Source organism: Schistocerca serialis, chromosome 2, assembly GCF_023864345.2.
Source record: "Schistocerca serialis cubense isolate TAMUIC-IGC-003099 chromosome 2, iqSchSeri2.2, whole genome shotgun sequence".
Lineage (NCBI taxonomy): Eukaryota > Metazoa > Arthropoda > Insecta > Orthoptera > Acrididae > Schistocerca > Schistocerca serialis.
In genome coordinates, this window is record NC_064639.1 from 500,644,776 (window position 1) to 500,662,072 (window position 17,297).

General features: G+C 44.9%; 1 protein-coding gene and 1 non-coding gene across 2 annotated transcripts in view; one reads left to right on the forward strand and one right to left on the reverse strand.

Annotated features, from left to right (window-relative positions):
* Positions 1-17,297, forward strand: part of LOC126456141 (tektin-1) — a 171,339-nt gene that overhangs the window by 80,836 nt on the left and 73,206 nt on the right. The gene's annotated exons all lie outside the window — the stretch shown is intronic.
* Trnas-cga (transfer RNA serine (anticodon CGA)) lies at positions 6,453-6,526 on the reverse strand. Its single transcript has one exon. It is a non-coding gene; the product is annotated as a tRNA-Ser (tRNA).

Below are 17,297 nucleotides of genomic sequence, written 5' to 3' on the forward strand. Positions count from 1 at the left end.
TTTCAAAACGCCGCTCATAAAAACAAAATTTTCCAGTGCTCATACCTCGGGTTCTATTGGTGACTTAAAGATAGGGTCAAGTTTTTTGGATAGGCCTTGGGCTAGACACCATTTGTATACCCAACAGAAGGCAAGTCTTAGTGTCACTTCTCTGTAGTACAGGGTCAAAGTATGAATATTACACACTTCCCCCAGTTTAGGCAGCAAATCAGTTGTCTCTGTTTGCATTTGACACGGTTCTACGATGGGTTTGATGAGACTTATGGAGGCAATAGTTCATGGGCGGTTCCTCGGATAACTCGAAAAAATGGTATTTTTACTATATTTTCGCCGTTATCAGCGAACCCAAACGCAGCCGAGGATTTCAAGACGGCTATGCAAAGCAAATGGCAAATGGTTGTAATTTTTACGATGTATTCCTAAAAGCCCGATCTCGAACCACCCTGAAAATGTTCTTCATTTATTTATCCGTTTCCGAGATACAGAGATTAAAATGTACCCTATTTGTACACGTAAAATACGCACGTAAAATCCGGTGACAAGCGGAAACGTTGTTTATAAAGTCGCTTAGAACACAGAAATATGCTGTAAAGGTCTGCGTTACCATCTGAGCCCCATGTTGCAGCACTGAAGCAGATGCAACATTTTTTTGCACGTAGAATCCGGCCTGATGCGTAAAATTAGTTTTGTGTTATTTCAGTTTCGCATAAGTAAGTTATCTGTATTTTACTGACCAATACATTTCGTTTCAATGAGTTACATGCCCTGCTGCAGCACAGAAAGTAAGAGAATCAGCGGAAAAATGTCAGTATGTTCCTGCTTATTAAAAAGACTCTGACTGAAACGTGGGAGGCCAGCTGCCTCATTCCACCTTCCTCAGCACCTTTAAAAGTTTCCCCAAAAATTTTGGCATGTGAGCATATTCACGCTTATTTATGCTGAGAGGGGAGAAGACAGTGGCAATGGCAAAGAGACGGAAGCAATAATAAATACTGGAAGACAGTAGACATTGGTTGTGCTACAGAAAGAGTGAAGGAGGCAGTGACAGTGTGAGAGAAAGAGAGGAACACAGTGGCAGTGGAACATAGCTGACAATGACAGAAAAATGCTAGGAAAAGAGTGTAGAAGACAATGGGGAGGGGGGATGGGGTGAGGAATAAAGATAAAGGGAAATGGAAGTGGGTGAGAGCCAGTGATAATGAGATACAGAGTATATTACAATGACAACTAGGAAGAGAGAGGTATGGCAGTGAGAAGAAACAGCGGCAGTAGGAAGGAAGGAATGATATATTAGCTGTAAGAGAGAGCAAGAGGGAGACAGGGAAAGTGAGAGGAGGCTCTAGTAGTGGGACAGAACGGATGAGACAGTGGCTGTGAGACAGAAGACTGTCAAAGGGAGATACAAAGAGGTAATGACAATGAGTTGTGCTGAAAGAGTAAGTGAGCCTGGGCAACTGGGAGTGGATGGGTATGAGCGACTTACAGCGATGCGCTATTGGGTGTGAGTGAGTTCCATATAGGGGAGATCGTAAGAGTTTGATGTGAGCTGCATGTTAAAAAAAGTGCAAATATGTTACTATACAAAATTTTTGAAATTTTTTTTAAAGTGCTAAAGAAGATAGAATGAGGCAGCTAGTGCCCCACTTTTCACTCAGAGACTTTTAAACAAATAGGAACATATTCGCATTTTTTTGTGCTCCGACAGGAGCATTTTTTCGCTGGTTAACTGTTGGCTTAGTTTTCAGTTCAAAGGCTGGTTTGATGCCGTTCTCCACGCTAGTCTAGCCTGTGCAAGTTTTTTCGTATCTGCTTAATTTTTGCAAAGTATACCGACTTGAACCTGATTGCTGCAGTCAAGACGTGGTCTCTCTGTACAATTTTAATCCCCTACACTTCCTTCCATCTCCAGCATTGATGCCTTAGAATGTGTCGTGTCACCTATTTCTTCTTTTTGTTAGTTTGTCTCATAAATCTCTTTTCGCCGCAGTTCGATTAAGTACATCTACATCTACATCATACTCCTCAAGTGACCTAATGGTGTGTGGCGGAGTGTACTTTCGGTACCGCTATCTGATCCCTCCAACCCTGTTCCACTCGCGAATAGTGCGTGGAAAGAATGATTGTCTGTATTGGCTCTAATTTCTCGAATTTTCTCCTCGTGGTCAATATGTGATATGTATGTGGGGGGAAGTAATATATTGTCCGACGCGTCCTGGAAAGTGCTGTCCCGAAATGTCAATAGTAAACCTCTCCGTGATCATTGAGAGAATGAATAGATGATTTTGACCAACGTACTGATTCCACATACGACCAAAATCTCTTATGGCTTTCGCTCAGGTCGGTGGACAACGTCTTACTTTCAAAATCTTTGAACGCCTCTCTCATTGCTCTCCTTAAGCTCATTTTCGCGTCGTTCAGCTTCTGTTTTTCAGCTAGGTTTTTACTTCTCATGAATCTGAGATGAAATGCTCTTTGTTTACGTAGCGCTTTTCGTCTTCTTCATAAGTTACTTGATTTCCCACTTGATCTTCAGCATTATTCTCAAGTACCACATTTGAAAGAATTATGTTCTCTTCTCGCCCGAACTCTTTCGCATCCACGTTTCACTTTCTTAACAAGGCTATACTCCGGACATTTACCTTTAGAAAAATCTTCCTAACACTTAAATTTACATTCGATGCGTAGTAACTTTTTTTTCAGAAACTGTTGCCTTCTATTGCCAGGCAGCATTTTATATTCTCTCTACTTAGGCGATCATTAGTTATTTTGCTGCTCCGTTTCTCATTTTCTAATGTAATTTCTCCAGTATCGCCTGATTACTTCAACTACATTCCATAACTTTTTTTTTTTTACATTTGTTCATGTTTATGTTATGACCTCTTTTCGAAACACTATTCATTAGTTTCAACTGCTCTTCCAAGCTATTTTCCATCCCTGACAGAACTGCAATTCGATCGGTAAATCTCTTAAGTTTTTTCGTACTTCTCTCAGAACTTTAACTCCCATTCCAAATTTCTCCTTAGCGTCCTGTACTGCTTCCTCAGTGAACAGACTGAATGACGTCCACGATAGACTAAAATCTTGCCTCGCCCCTTCTCAGTTACTTTTGCACTTTCATGTTCTTCAACTCTTATAACTGAAGTCTTGTTTCTGTACAAATTGCAGATAACCTTTCGTATCAATTGAATACATGAAGTCTGAAAATGAGTCCGTGATCATATTTTGGCACTTTGTTTTACAGCTCCACCTTGATCACACAAACTTTTACACTTCATTATTACCGATTTCGGCTACTGCCATCTTCAGATCTGTTACAAACAAAAATGGTGTGAAACTAACTACGTTCAGTTTGCTGACGTTAAATCTATAAAGGGCCTGGTGTTACGTAAGGAAGATAAAACATATTTACATGATTAACAAAAAATGGTTCAAATGGCTCTGATCACTATGGGACTTACTATCTATGGTCATCAGTCCCCTAGAACTTAGAACTACTTAAACCTAACTAACCTAAGGACAGCACACAGCACCCATTCATCACGAGGCAGAGAAAATCCGTGACCCTGCCGGGAATCGAACCCGTGAACCTAGGCGTGGGGAGCGAGAACGCTACCGCACGACCACGAGATGCGGACCGTGATTAACAGCCGCGTATACCAGCCGTACATACCATTAAGATATTCTGATGTAGTATCAACGTCAAACTAAACAAGTAGGTATGTAGTAAGTACTGGTGATGATCAGAATGCGTCTAGTATTTATGCAAAGGAAATGGCGTCAGCAGAGGGCACTATAGCCAGGCTACATGATTAACCAGTATTGCAAATATAATGGTTAAAATGCGGTATGCGTAGTCATTAACTGAAATTACTTCACATAGCAAAACGAGCGTCTGACAGTGAAACATATACTGACATACTGTACGTGGAATTAGATCCTTACTTAAAATCAACATAAAAAGTGCAAATATTAATAACGTGAAGCTCCTAGCCTGGCAAAATAAAACATACAATTGTGTAAAAGCCAGTATAAAAAGTGTAAGGTTAAAATCACAACCATAAAATGAAAACTTCCAGCATAACAAAATCAATTACTATATCCGTAATAGTAAGGAAAGTAACAGAACAGTGATTATTAATTAACAATTGTAACATCGACAGTCGATGATACGTCCGGAGTGGTATCTGAATGGCGGCACATAGAGGCTTATCTGTATGATGTTCTTGTTTTGCTGCGGCGTAACTTGCGGAAAAAGGCAGTCTCTTCGTCGCCGGCGGCCGCACGCCAATCCGCTAGGGCGCCCGCAGCTCTCTCTGAATACACCAAAGTAGGCTTTTAGGTTAAACTCATTCTGTTCATTCAGCGGTGATTCCGGCTGCCATTTTCTGTGTACATAAATCTCCATTTCCTGGAGTAGACTCAGTAACTGCCCCTTTGGCGCCCTATGCGACACTTTCATATTATTCTCTCTGTTTCCTATCTAATGTTTTTTCTCTGTCCAAATGTATACCGAAAGCGCTTTTATTTCGGTTATACGCGTGCTCTTTAAAACGAGTCTTGAAATTACTTTCTGTCTGACCGATACAAAACTTGTCACAGTCTTAGCAGATGTTCTTATAGACACCATTGCTGCTGTCATTTTGGAAGACGAGAGTGTGCATCTCATACTAATCGTGAACGTTTAGGAGAATGGCTTGCACTGTGTCACTAACAATGTTGGAAAAACATCCTAGTTCATGTTTAGGGCAGCATGAATGAATGGACCCAAGTCATGGCACGAAAACACCAGCAAATCATCACAGAACCGCCGTCCTGGTCCACACTCTTCACGCGCTGCGGGTTATACGTCTCACAGGATCTTCGGTGCACTCGACGCCTTGCATAATTTGAAAAGCGGCTGACTCAGATTGTAGGGCCCACATTACATACCTACAGCCGGCTACTGTCCACTTTCTGTGTTGATTGCCCCGTTGTGCACTTATCAGACTTTAAATTTCCATTGACGCATTTCCCTTCGCAGTGATTCATCTACATTTGCGTCTATATCACTACTCTGCAGTTCACACTTAAGAACCTGGGCGAGGGCTCTTCGACTCACCTTAAGACTATTACTCTACCGTTCCATTCTCCAACAGATCGTGGAACATTTAAATGTGAACTCTTGATTTCTCTTACTTTATTACAAAAGTCGTTTCTCCATATATAGGTTGGCTACAGTAAAATATTTTCACACTCAGTGGAGAAAGTTGCTGATTGAAATTTGGTGAAAAGATGTCGCAGCAACGAATGGTTCAAATGGCTCTGAGCACTATGGGACTTAACAGCTATGGTCATCAGTCCCCTAGAACTTAGAACTACTTAAACCTAACTAACCTAAGGACACCACACAACACACAGCCATCACGAGGCAGAGAAAATCCCTGACCCCGCCGGGAATCGAACCCGGGAACCCGGGCGTGGGAAGCGAGAACGCTACCGCACGACCACGAGATGCGGGCTCGCAGCAACGAAAAACGCCTTTGTTTTTAATGATTGCTCTGGCTATACGTTGGTGCCTACGATAAAGGTGCTTTCAGTGGAGGTTACGACGTGACTGGAGACGCCAGGTACTTTCACATGTCTACATCAATGTTTTTTTTTTTTCTGCTCTACAGTCGCAGCGCTGAAACGACACAGGATGCACTGTTCCCATTTCAGCGGAACGATACTCATGATGACTATGTGCAAAACCTAATCAGCAGAACCTAAGAAGCGAAACAGTTTGCTCACATACGGATCCCGGACGCCCAGGAAAATAATCTAGAGCGCTATAGCACAAGCAACGGCCAGTGACGTACAACCCGCGAAATGCTTGTACGGAAAGTGAGACTGCCGGTAAAGTTATTAAAGCGATGCTTCAAGCCGGATCGTACCCTTCGTTGTTTGTCGGATGTCACACACGAAGTCGAGGATTGTGACTCTTCGTCAAGAAGACAAACGCGCAGATGTCGTCCATAACCACAACTGTGGCGCAGATCGATGACTGGGGCTTCTCGTTCGAGCTAACTCTTCTCGTTCGAAGAAACTGAAGACCCGTTCGATGATTGTGAATCTATGGCGCAAGGGTCTACCATCGGTGCTCACGTAAGTGAACAACGCGATCAGAACGCTAGGATCATCCAGCGGCGTCATACAGATGACCCTTGACAAGATACAGATCCAAGATGCTGTAGTTGGGTCCGATTGGAACCCCTGAAATAGCAGGTCGCAGTTTCTACAGGACATGGGGCAATGCAGAGAGCTGTGCTGCAAGCCTTGTGCAGTAGCTGTTAGTGCTAGTGCATTGCGGGTCGTCAGTTCAAATCCCATCACCAGCAGTTGTTTGTTATTTAATATTCATTATCCAGAATGAAATTTTCACTCTGCAGCGGAGTGTGCGCTGATATGAAACCTCCTGGCAGATTAAAACTGTGTGCACCGACCGAGACTCGAACTCGGGACCTTTGCCTTTCGCGGGCAAGTGCTCTACCATCTGAGCTACCGAAGCACGACTCACGCCCCGTCCCCACAGCTTTACTTCCGCCAGTATCTCGTCTCCTAGCTTCCAAACTTTACAGAAGGTCCGCAGGAGAGCTTCTGCAAAGTTTGGAAGGCAGGAGACGAGATACTGGCGGAAGTAAAGCTGTGGGGACGTGGCGTGAGTCGTGCTTTGGTAGCTCAGATGGTAGAGCACTTGCCCGCGAAAAGCAAAGGTCCCGAGTTCCAGTCTCGGTCGGTGCACACAGTTTTAATCTGCCAGGAGGTTTCAATGGTTCAAATGGTTCAAATGGCTCTGAGCACTATGGGACTCAACTGCTGAGGTCATTAGTCCCCTAGAACTTAGAACTAGTTAAACCTAACTAACCTAAGGACATCACAAACATCCATGCCCGAGGCAGGATTCGAACCTGCGACCGTAGCGGTCTTGCGGTTCCAGACTGCAGCGCCGTTAACCGCACGGCCACTTCAGCCGGCGAGATTTCAATATTCATTATTTCTGGAAAGTACCGAAAAACTCAAACCTCTTATGTTCACGACGTTGTCATATTCTGGAATATTCTGTGTTTCTATAAATAGCAGCAGTATTAGTCCAGATCTGTTTTGTTCTGGTTCTATGTTGGTGTCCGCAATAAACGTGTTTTGTGTGCTAAGTGTTGTACTTCATTGACGACCCAGTTTTCGGACGTGAGCTTCATTGTGGTTACCACGTGACAGTATTGGCCATCCGTTAAAACAGCACACACGTCGGTTTGTAGCGCTGATGCTGGGTGCAGAACTGATATCACGCAGTCTTGCTAGGCTTCACTGCTGACGTGAGGCGTGACAGGATAGTGATGCGCACGTGTCAGTCGGTTGCATGGAATCAGTGCAGAGAGGAACTATCGAGTTCGGACTAGAGATGGGCAAAGTCGTTCATCCTTGGGAACTAGTTCACTGGTGATCGCTCTTTTTTGGGAACCGTTAATTTTTACTCGTTCACTGTTCATTGTGCTAGGTACATGGTTATTATGAAATATTAAAAATTAATAGCATAGGTGACTGAAGATGGAAGGCGCCAAGAGGGGAACTTGCCTCCCCACTGGAGTACAGGTTTTTTTTTCATAACAGAATTCTCACACACTTGTAATTTTCGGGATTCGGCAAAATATCTCGTTTAGCCAACTGTAGCGTTATGTGGCTGATAGCAGTGAAATAATATAAGGTGGCGCACGGAAAACCGGCTCCGAGTACAGACTGCTCGCCAGTTACGCACGATTTGTTGACCGCTATGAGCAGAATAGATAAACATCTAATAATTAGGCACTGAAGAAATAACAAATAAGCTAATGCAAACAACCTCGAAACAGTACATGACGATTGGTAAGCGACAGCGAGCACTCTAGTACTCGGTAGCAATTTTTCGTGCGCCACCCTCTGTCACTGAAATAATATTGTAGGAGTTATCGTATTCTCTTTACAAAATGTGACACCATAAACTCGATTACGAAGCGCGGGCTTCATTCGGTTGTAAGTCGGTCCGTCTTCCATAACAACGAACATACTCTTTTACCTTGGATCAAAAAAAGACGGAAAATGGCCACTCGTTTGTGCCGAGCCGAAGTCCTTCGCATGTGTAATAACAAAAAATCTTGCCTTTTTACATGTATTTCTTCTGCAGTTTATCGAAATAGTGAAGTAAAATGTTCAAATGTGTGTGAAATCTTATGGGACTTAACTGCTAAGATCATCAGTCCCTAAGCTTACACACTACTTAAGCTAGATTATCCTAAGGACAAACACACACACACCCATGCCAGAGGGAGGACTCGAACCTGCGCCGCGACCAGCCGCACAGTCCATGACTGCAGCGCCTTAGACCGCTCGGCTAATCCCGCCCGAAATAGTAAAGTAAGCTGGTACGCTGTTTTGTTACTTGAAAAGATGTATGTATTACATACCCCGTAATTTTTATGTTGTTTACGTAATTATAAAATAAATTTTAATTACCGTCCGTGGACGCTTAATACCATACGAAAAGAACGAGAAGTTCAGAGTTAAAAAAAAAAAAACAGATCTAGGATGGGCGTGCGAAGCCAACGAGACGAACAACAACAACTCGATGCTGAACTAACTATGAGCAGTCGGCAGTGGAACTGCGACGAGTGGCCACACGAAGAAGGACGAGTCCGGCCGGGCGAGACCGAGACCGAGACAGACGGGCACGGGACCGAGGTTGGAACGAGGCCGGCTGACGTGCCGTTGCGGGAACGACACCGATCGTTTCCCGTTTCCTGGAACTATAAGTAGAACGCCGCGACCGAAGTGAACTGTGAAAGACCGTTCCTTAGAATTCGTTCCTCGCTCGTTTTGTTCATCTTGGTGAACCGTTCTTTTGGGCCCATTAGTTCGCGAACGACCCATCTCTAGTCTCTAGTTCGGACTTGAATAGGACCACTCCGTGAATGAAGTTGCCCTATATGTTGGTGTATCAACGTGGACTGTGCAACGAATTAGTCAGGAATTGTGTATCACTCTCAGCTATGTAACAGGCCATAAGAACAGTGGTCATAAAAAGGGTCTAAATGACAGGGTTCAGGCCGGCCGGAGTGGCCGAGAGGTTCTAGACGCTACAGTCTGGAACCGCGCGACCGCTACGGTCGCAGGTTCGAATCCTGCCTCGGGAATGGATGTGTGTGATGTCCTTAGGTTAGTTAGGTTTAAGTAGTTCTAAGTTCTAGGGGACTGATGACCTCAGAAGTTAAGTCCCATAGTGCTCAGAGCCATTTGAACCATTTGACAGGATTCAGAGACGAGTGTCACATCTCGTCAATGACAAATCTGTTTCAAACCCGACAGGAACTGCCGCTGTCAGTGTGTGCAGGTCCATCTCAACCTGTTTCCAAACAAACGAAACTTGGTCTCGAAACCTGGCAGAAAATCCAAAAAGATTGTGGTCGCATGTAAAGTACACCTTTGGCAAGACACGCCCAATTACTTCACTGTGCGTTACGAGTGGTAATATTACCGATGACAATATCCTCAAAGCGAAGTTATTAAACACAGTTTTTCGAAATTCCTTCACCAAAGAAGAAGAAGTAAATATTCCAAAATTCGAATGAAGACCAACTGACAAAATAAGTAACTTAGAAGCAGGTATCCTACATGTAGCGAAACAGCTTAAAACTCTTAATAAAGACAATTCTTATGGTGCAGATGGCATACGAATTAGGTTCCTTTCAGAGCACGCCAAAACATTAGCCCCATACTAAGCAATCTTATACACTCCAAGACAAAAAGAAAAAAAAAAAACGCACCACGAAGGAACTATCCCAATGGGACTGAAGTCGGTAGATGTGATGTACATGTACAGATAAACAACTGATTACAATTTCAGAAAATTTTGATTCTCCACAAATTGAGCGAGTGAATAACGCATTTGTGAGCCTCTGCCCTCTAAGCAAGCAGTTATTCCGCTCGAAATAGATTGACAGAGCTGTTGGATGTCCGTCAATGGGATATCGTGCCAGATTCTGTCCAATTGGCGCGTTAGATCGTCAAAATCCCAAGCTGGTTGAAAGGCCCTGCCCATAATATTCTAAACGTACTCGGTTGGGGAGAGGTCCGTCGACATTGTTGGCCATGGTAGGGTTTGCCAAGCGTGAAGACAACCAGAAGAAAGTGACGCCAGCTGAGTGCGGCCACTGTTTTTCTGAAACGTATGCCCAGGATGTCTTCCCACGAACGGTAACAAAACGGGGCACTACTATCATAGGCACCAGTGTACAACCAGAGCAGAATAGAATTCCTGGACGGGGAATGCAGCTATTTATATAAACATGTAATATCAGTGCAAAAATGCTGCCATCGGAGCACAAAAAACGCGAATATGCCCCTGTTTATAAGACTCTGACTGAAAATTTGGTTACCAGCTGCCTCATTCTACTTTCCTCAAAACCTTTAAAAATTTTGCCCAAAATTTTGGCATCCGAAGCTACTCGTGCTCCTCTTAACATGTAGCTCACCTCTCACTCGTTTAATTAACTATTACTCGCTCACGCCCACTGGTCCATCGCTGTAAGTCGCTCATACCCATCCACTAAGCCGGCCGGAGTGGCCGTGCGGTTCTAGGCGCTACAGTCTGGAACCGCGCGACCGTTACGATCGCAGGTTCAAATCCTGCCTCGGGAATGGATGTGTGTGATGTCCTTAGGTTAGTTAGGTTTAAGTAGTTCTAAGTTCTAAGCGACTGATGACCTCAGAAGTTAAGTCGCATAGTGCTCAGAGCCATCTGAACCATTTGAACCCATCCACTACCATACGCCTATTCTCACTAACTCACTCATTCAGCCTATCTCATTGTCACTCTACCTTTTTGTCTCTATAGTTATCACTGTCTGGTGTCTCACAGCAACACTCTCCTTCGTTCCATCCCACCACTACCGTCCCCTCACAGCCATTATCTGTCTCTTTCTCGTTGTCATTCTCATACACTCTGTCGCTCATTATCACTGGCTCTCACCCACTGTCATTTTATTCTTCTCTTTATTCCTCTCCCATTGGCACTGTCTTCTCCACTCTTTTCCTAGCGCTGATCTGTCATTTTCAACTACGTTCCACTGCCACTACGTCCCTTTCTTTCTCCCACAATGCCGTTAACTCCTTCGCTCTTTCTATACCACAACCACTGTCTCCCAGTATTTATTACCTTTCCGTCTCTTTCCCACTGCCACTGTCTCCTTCTCTCTCAACATAAGAGAGCGCGATTACTTTCACAAGCCAAAATTTTTGTGAACATATTTAAGGATGCTGAGGAAAGTATAAGGAGGCAGTTGGTACCTCACTTTTCAGTCACTCTCTTAAACAGAACTCGCACTTTTTCTGTGCTCAGATAGGAGCATTTTTGCGCTGGCTCCCTTCTTTTTCACGCTACAGCAAGTCATGTCACTGATATGGGTCAGTAAAATTTTGAGAGTTCACTTACATGAAATTCAAATAACTTGAAACTAATATTACACGTCAGTCCGATTTTGTGTGCCCAAAAGTTTTGAATGCGCTTGAGTACTACAACATGGGGTTCCCAGGACACATCTGTCGATAACGGAGACACTTTACAGCATATTTCTTCGTGCTACGTCTCTTTATAAACTACGTTTTCATCTCACACCCGATTTAACCGCTTATCTTACGTGTACAAGTAGTAAATGGGAACTTCCATATACCGGAAATGTATGAAGATATCAACCAAATTTTCAAGGTTGCTCGAGATCGGGATCTTAGGAATATACGGTAAAAATCTCAGCTATATGCCACCCATAGTCATCTTGGAATCAACGGCTCGGCTTTGGTATCCAAAAACCAGGTTTTTCGGGTTTTCTCAGAAACAACCCGTGAACTAAATCAGGCTGTTCCGGCTCGAGAGCTCAGATGCGAACAACCGGGCGCCCGCGGGCACTGCCGGGCAGGAGGGAGTAAACAGCTTGCGCACGGGCACGCAATATCACAGGTGGGCAGGGCTGAGCAAGCAGCTTACATGCAGCACTGTACACAAAACACTGGCTAGGGACGAGGCCATGTACAAGGCGACCGATTATAATTAACAAAAAAAATTAATATAATCCAAATGTACGATCATTTTATTTAGTGTGAGAAATACATTTCTGTTTATTGAAGTGTGTGCAGATGGGACCTTTCTGCAGTCTTCAGTCATTTCGTTATAGAAAACAGTTGTTCATAACCAAATGTTGAGCCGGACGTAGGTATGATGTCACCTGCATTCGTGTGTCATTTTGGGAAAATCATCTGCATGAAGATCGTCGTGTTGTAAAATCTGTCCTTGAGCAGTGCGCTGTTTTACATATCTATTGGTTCTAGTTGCCTTTCTGAAGGAACAATATCTGGTACAACTGAAAATGGACTGCTAAACAGCTTTAACTCGGTTTGTGGGCACTTCGTGTCCTGAAAATTCGCCTCAAAACTTTGTTAAAGTTGTACGATAATTTCTGGTAATCACCAAAACTTATTTCTTCAGGCAATTAAACGGGTAAAAAATACTCGAAAAAAGTTGTTTCCCCTAAGAAGTTACCTTTCATATAGATGAAGCTTGTCCACGAATGCTTTAATTTTATCGCACATATCAGCAGTTAACAGGTCCTTTCCTTGAAGTGACGTATTTAAGCTGTTTAAATGTCTTGTAATGTCAGTTTGGAAGGCCAGGCCCGCTGCCCGCTTCTCGTCACTCAGTGATGGTGAAGTTCCATAAACAATGCAATTTCTTTCATAACTGCGAAAAATACATCAAGAACTTTGTATCTTCAAAGCCACTGTATTGTGCAGCGATAAGGAATATCACCACAGGCTGGTTCCAGGTTGTGCAAAAAGCCTTTGAACTGGCGGTGGTTGACACCGTGACGCCTTACAAAATTTACACACTTCACCGCGATCTTCACGATGTCGGCGCATTTCACACTTTCAGCACAAAGAGCTTCCTGGCGCGCAAACCAGTGTATGCTTGACATTCCTTTCCGAAATTCCGCCATAAGTTTTTTTCCTTTGCGGTGCACCATCTGTTGCCACAAGCCACACGGGATTAGCCGATCGGTCTTGGGCGCTGCAGTCATGGACTGTGTGGCTGGTGCCGGCGGAGGTTCGAGTCCTTCCTCGGGCATGGGTGTGTGTGTTTGTCCTTAGGATAATTTAGGTTAAGTAGTGTGTAAGCTTAGGGACTGATGACCTTAGCAGTTAAGTCCCATAAGATTCCACACACATTTTTTTGTTGCCACAAAACAAAGCCTGCCCCATTGAAAGCACATGTTTTCTACACACTCACAGGTAACCTGAAATATATCGTGACCTGTAATTGTGTACTCCATCGATATAACATCTAGCAACTCCTAGAAAACTTTTAGTTCAGATTAACGCCCTTAACAACTATTGGGAGCTAAGCAATCTGTGGTTTCGACAAGGGCTAAATGTCTGGCACTTCTGCTTTAGTTGATTTTTCAAATCCGTGCGCACATCACGGATCCGATGAGGTACCGTCCGCTCGGAGAGGCAAACTTCTTCAAATTTCGTGATGTCTGCTGGCGTTAAGCACTCGACGACGGCCAGCAGGCACGCTTTCACCGAGGGGCCATTGAGAATGGAGTTCCAATTGTTGCAATCAAGTGTGAATTTCGAAGCTTGATCGAAGCGCCGCATCAGTTTGGATTTTCGTCAGCGTGAACAGTCTACAGTAGTTGCATAACACATACGTCATAAATGAAATCAATACGCCGGCCGCTGTGGCCGAGCGGTTCTAGATGCATCAGTCTGTAACCGCGCGACCGCTACGGTAGTAGTTCTAAGTTCTAGGGGGCTGATGACCTCAGATGTTAAGTCCCTTAGTGCTCAGACCGTTTGAACCATTTTTGCATTACTGTCCAGCTCATCGTACTGCGTCGCGTGAAGAGACGTGTATGACGTTGTATATTATACTTCTTCGTTGTATTCAGAACTTTTGGCACACAAGGCACTGAGTCAATCCATCTTTCTCAAAAAACAAAAGCTGTTAATCCCAACTTGGCAAAAATTGCAAAGGGCTGCTTCTAGAATTCATTGCCGCCACTGCGAGGCACAAGAACTAACTAAGCGACATTCACGTAATGCAGCAGTGCCCATCCGCGGTGAAATGGACCGTTGCCAGCGGCCTACCCCTTAGCGCCTGCTTGCCGGACAAGCCCGTGCGCGCCCGCGGACGCCCATCCTCCATGGTGCGTTTGGAACAGCCTGAACTAAATGGTACCACCATAAGCCACATACAATTCAAAAAGAATGACCCGATTGGCTCCTTCTCCGTAAGCTGGAGGAAGTATGTCATATTATCTGTGTAAGCTGGAGGAAGTGTGTAATATTCACTTTGACCGTACACTGCAGTATAGTTACAGTAAGACGTTCCTTCTGTTGGGTACACAAACGCTCGATAGCCCAAGGGCTATCGAAAAACTCTTGACCCTGTCTTTATAATATTATGAAAAGGATAGTTGCTACTCACCACACAGCGGAAATGCTGTGCGGCAGATAGGCACAACAAAAACACTGTTACAGAATAAGCTTTTCGCCAACAAGGCCTTTGTCAAAAATAGACGACAAACACACACACACCACATACAGAAACGCTCGCACGCAAACGCAACTCACACACACATGACTGCAGTCTCTACCAGATGAAGTCACACTGCAAGCAGCAGTAGCACTGCATGATGGCAGAGGCAACTGGATGGGGGCAGGAGGAGGCTGGGTCGTCGAGGGGGAGGGATCATAGGGTACGGGTGGGGGATGGTGAAGTGCTGTTAGGGAGTGTGCAGTGACAAAGTGGAGACACGGCAGGGTAGCTAGGTGCATTTGGGAGGTGAGATGGAGGGCAGGGGACAGGTGGGATGGGTGGGGTAGCAGAAAAGTAGAGAACTAAAAAGACTGGGTGCATTGGTGGAATAGATGGCTGTGTAGTGCCAGAATCAGAACAGGGAAGGGACTGGATGGGTGAGGTCAGGAGGGTTACAGGAACGTGGGATATATTGCAGGGAGAGTTCCCGCCTGTGCAGTTCAGAAAAGCTGGTGTTGGTGGGAAGGATCCATGTGGCACAGGCTGTGAAGCAGTCATTGAAATGAAGAATGTCGTGTTCCACAGCTTGCTCAGCAACAGAACGGTCCATTTGTTTCTTGGCCACAGTTTGTCGGTGGCCATTCATATATACAGACAGCTTGTTGGTTGTCATGCCCACATAGAATGCACCACAGTTGTCACAGCTTAGCTTGTAGATCACATAACTAGTTTCACAGATAGCCCTGCCTTTGATGGGTTAGGTGATGTTTGTGACCGGACTGGAGTTGGTGGTGGTGGGAGGATGCATGGGACATTTCTTGCCCCTAGGTCAATTACAGGGATATGAGCCATGAATTAAGGGGTTGGGAACAGGGGTTGTGTAGGTGTGCTGGCCGCGGTGGTCGTACGGTTCTAGCGCTGCACTCCGGGACCGCGGGACTCCTACAGTCGCAGGTTCGAATCGTGCCTCGGGCATGGATGTGTGTGATGTCCTTAGGTTAGTTAGGTTTAAGTAGTTCTAAGTTCTAGGGGACTGATGGCCTAAGATGTTAAGTCCCATAGTGCTCAGAGCCATTTGAACCATTTTTTTGTGTAGGTGTGGATGAGTATATTGTGTAGGTTCGGTGGATGGCGAAATACTGCTGTGGGATGGGTGGGAAGGATAGTGGGCAGGACATTTCTCACTTCAGGGCACAACGAGAGATAGTCGAAACTCTGGTGGAGAATGTACACTATGTGATCAAAAGTATCTGGACACCAGGCTGAAAATGACTTACAAGTTTGTGCCGCCCTTCATCGGTAATGCTGGAATTCAGTGTGGTGTTGGTCCAACCTTAGCCTCGATGACAGCTTCCACTCTCGTTGGCATACATTCAGTTAGATGCTGAAAGGTTTCTTGGGGAATGGCAGCCCATTATTCACTGAGTGCCGCACTGAGGAGAGGTTCTGATGTCGGTCGGTGAGGCCTGGCACGGAATCGGCGTGCCAAAACATCCCAAAGGTATTCTATAGGAATCAGGTCAGGACTCGGTGCAGGCCAGTCCATTACAGGGATGTTATAGTCGTGTAACCACTCCGTCACAGGCCGTGCATTATGAACAAGTGTTCGATAGTGTTGAAAGATGAAATTGCCATCCCCAAATTGCTCTTCAACAGTGGGAAGGAAGAAAGTTCTTAAAACGTCAATGTAGGTCTGTGCTGTGATAGTGCCACCCAAAACAACAAATGGTGCAAGCCCCCTCCATGAAAAACACGGCCACACCATAACACCACCACCTCCGAATTTTACTGTTGGCACTACACACACTGGAAGATGACATTGACTGGGCATTCGCCATACCCACAACCCGCCATCGGATCGCCACATTGTGTATCGTGATTCGTCACTCCAAAAAACGTTTTTCCACTGTTCAATCGTCCAATGTTTACGCTCCTTACACCAAGCGATTCGTCGTTTGGCATTTACTGGCGTGATGTGTGGCTTATGAGCAGCCGCTCGACCATGAATTCCAAGTTTCCTCACCTCCCACCTAACTGCTATAGTACTTGCAATGGATCCAGATGCAGTTTGGAATTCCTGTATGATGGTCTGGATAGATGTCTGCCTATTAAATATTATGACCCTCTTCAACTGTTGCAGTCTCTGTTAGTCAACTGACTAGGTTGGCCTGTACGCTATTGTGACGTACGTGCCCCTTCACGTTTCCACTTCACTATCTAATCAGAAACAGTGGACCTAGGAATGTTTAGGAGTGTGGAAATCTCGCATACATACATCTGTTGGGCCTTGGGAAAGGTAGTGTTCCATAGTAGTAAGGGTATGGGCATTAGGGATATTAGTATAAAGGGAGGTGGTATGTGTGTGTGGTGGTAAAGAGGAAGGAACTATGGAGAGTCGATGGATGAAATGGTTTGTATATTTTATATAGGAGCGTAGGTTCTGGGTAAAAGGCTGAAGGTGCTGGTCTACGAGAGCAGAGATTCTGTCAGTGGGGGGCATAGTAACCGGCCACAATGGGGCATCCTGGGTAATTTGGTTTATGGGTTTTAGGAAGTATGGAGAAGGTAGGAGTGCTGCAAGTGGTAGGGGTGAGCAGAGAGATGGACTCCTGGGAGAGGTTCTGGGATGGGCCTAAGGTTTCGAAGAGAGACTGGAGATGCAGCTGGATTTCTGGATTGAGGTCTCTGGGGCAAGGTTTGTAGGTGGATGTATTTGACA